The 3247-nt window shown below is 33.5% G+C and overlaps 1 pseudogene; it reads left to right on the top strand.

The window, feature by feature from the left end:
* The first annotated feature begins 1087 nt into the window (after positions 1-1087).
* Positions 1088-1748, top strand: LOC141403118 (uncharacterized; annotated as a pseudogene).
* The last annotated feature ends 1499 nt before the right edge of the window (positions 1749-3247 follow it).

Genomic DNA, 3247 nt, shown 5'->3' on the forward strand with positions numbered 1-3247 from the left:
CAAATTTGTATAGCAGAAAATATTATTTCGCTCCATTTTTGTTTAAAGAGAAGTGCGAGTTTAGTACGGGAACGCGTTTCTGGCACAAAACGAGAAAAAAATAGTGCTTGTAGTATTAGCTTGCATGTTCTGGAACAAAACTTTATGCCTTTTCCAGAACCTGCAATTTTTCCTTTATGTTATCGAGTTCTGGAATATACCATTTATCAATCAAAACTTCTAATTTTGATGCTTCAATGATAAAATATTTTTTTTTTACATTTGTTATTATTATACACGGGAATTATGACATACATATGTTCATATCGTCACCATAAATGTCGGAAGACGTAACCCACATGAAAATCGAAATTCGTTTTTTGAAGGAATCTGATACATTAAGCTAAAATACATGCTGTGGCAAAATTTCAAGCGTCTACGTTTAAAATTAACGATCCTATTTAAGAAATGCCAAAAGACGTAACAACATACTGTAATTTTCATAAAACACAAAAGGCGTAACCCGCTTTATTTGAAAAGTAAACATCAGTACTGAACAAAGTAGTCTTTGATTTTTGCAGCAGTTATACCGCTCTCGTTTCATTTGTATCGATATTCATTAGTTCTAATTGCGTTTCATTTGGTCAACATATCCCCTTTTTGTCGAATTTCTAAAGTTTTAATAAAAAAGTGATTGAAGTGTCTAATTGAAGTTGAATCTTGAAGACATAAGCCCTGATGTTAATAAACCCCCCAAGAGCAACAAAAGAGATGAAAACAAAATAAAACGTATGTATGTATGGAGAACAATATGATAAACAGACAAAAGGAAATGTTTATTCGTAAGGCAGTGCAAGACAAATGAAGCCGGGATGCACATCATCATTTTGTGAACGCATCTCGTCTCGACATTGTTCCTTCTTCCAAGAGAAAGAACGAACGGACATATTCCAACGTTTTTGGCAAATGTCTTGGGAGCAAAGAAGGATGTACGTTACAAGTCTTATTGAGACGGTGAGCCGAAAACGTGTATATTCTCAAAAATCACGTCGGTGTAATACAAGTTTGTCAAAAAATGTTCTTGTCAACCCTTGGAATAACAGAGAGCATGGCTAGAGACTGGACAAATTCTGCTAATTTAAATGGTACCCAAATGGGTCCAGAGAAAAGCGCAACTTTAATGCTTCAAAAATTAAGTATAACAAAGTATGGCAGACAGTATGAACAACGCTTACAATTTTACAATAGAACACATGTATTTAGTAGACGGCCACACGCAAAGCAATGTGATTCAACTCACTCACTTATTCAAAGAAAAATCAATAAAAAACAGATCAATTTACCATCACACCTAGTCGATTTAATAATAACAGCACGAACTATTCCATCACCTCTCAAAGTTTATCATCTGGATCATACCAAGCGGTATTCTTCTATTCGTCTAGGTAAGATAAACATTTTTATTAATTCTTTTGTTAATTTTTTAATGATTTCGTATTGGCAAAAGGCAGGAGATCCCACAGTCAATAAACTGCGAGCATTGGCTTATGATCCTAGCGGTATGATCTTTATTAAAACTGATATCAAAGACGAGTACCAGATTTTACCACAGAGAATTTCCGGAAATTTTGAAGCAGTGGATCCTCCTCAGATTTGCACACAAAGGCTAAAAGTTTCAAAAAAAGAGATTCCAACACCTGCAAGACTTAAAACGCTTAATTCCAAGTGGTTGTCATTACTTTTATGACAACATTCCTTATGAGAATTAAAAGTTACATTTAAATTGTTGCATATCACTTAATTTATATTAACTATATTTTGTCCATAAATTGACTTAAATACAACAATAGTGAATGGTTAGCAGTATCTAAAATGTTTGAAGAAACATGGAACTTCTCTAATTGCATCGGTTCTATAGACGGCAAACATGTTGTTATGAACGCACCTGCTCATTCTGGAATCATTTACCACAATTACAAGGGTAGGTTTACTGACCTTTTCGATTTTTGATTGGTCTTCTTTTACACATGTTCCCAAAAACATGCCCAAAGGGGCTAGAGGGACTTCTCGCATACCAATGAGTGCACTCGATGAATGTTACTTAAATGATATGGGATCAACTATTTATAACCGTATCCGAATGGCGTGTCTTACGAACTACTTGCAGATAAGTTTTAAATGGCTGAAATTTCGCCAACATTTCCCTCCTCCTCTTTTCCAAAAGCTATAAGAATCGTGTAATATTAATTGCTGTCAACAAAATTCAGCGTTATTCCAAGATATTACTGTTACGCGTTTCTAATTACTACAAGATTAAAGTTTAATATTTATTTCGTCATTTGTAATCGAGATACACTTTGAACGAGATTTATCGCCATAACAAAATCGCGATATACACGTCAAATATATGTAAATCTATTAGTAATATCTATATATATAAAGTAGAAAAATGTTTGTACGTTTGTTTGTATGTTTGTTTGTTTGAAGTTTATTGACTCAAAAACCGCTGAACAGATATTCCTGAAAATTTCAGAGTATATCACTACGTGAAAAATGGCATTAAATGTAGGGTTATACTAACATCTAATAATGTTAGCCCAATTGAATACATATTCTTGGAGCTGATTCTTAAAAAGGGCCAAAAGTGTCTTGCTGGTTGCGTCTACAGACCCAATAAACATTCTGATATTACAGATTTGCTGTCAAATTTACAAAATATCTCAATATCGTACAATGATATAATTATATGTGGTGATTTCAACAGTAATATCCTAGTCGAAAAAACGCTATCCGACGAGTTTGGAATGCTGGGCTTATACCCTATTAACACAACATCTGCTACTCACTTCCATACCAATTCGAACAGTCTCATCGATATTATTTTCTCAAATCAACTGGAAAAAATACTTTTGTATGATCAACTATCAGCTCCAGTGTTTTCAAAACATGATCTTCTTTATATGGTTTATGATATCGATGTTCCCACCATTAAAGAAATAATTTCGTATCATGATTTTAGCAAAATTAATTACAATCTTTTAAACCATCACTTATTAAACACTAATTGGAATGAGATCTATACGATGACAAATGTGAATGACCAAGTACAATTTCTTCAAGAACAATGTAATATCATTCTAAATGAATGTGTACCCATAAAAAGCATTTCACCCAAATATAAGGAGAAACCCTGGTTTAATAACCACATCAAACAGCTCATTTCCGAACGAGATGCCAGCTACAAAAGATGGAAAAGATACAAAACGTC

This window comes from Musca autumnalis, unplaced genomic scaffold (genome assembly GCF_047663935.1).
Source record: "Musca autumnalis isolate F117 unplaced genomic scaffold, ASM4766393v1 scaffold_4, whole genome shotgun sequence".
In the NCBI taxonomy this organism is placed as follows: domain Eukaryota; kingdom Metazoa; phylum Arthropoda; class Insecta; order Diptera; family Muscidae; genus Musca; species Musca autumnalis.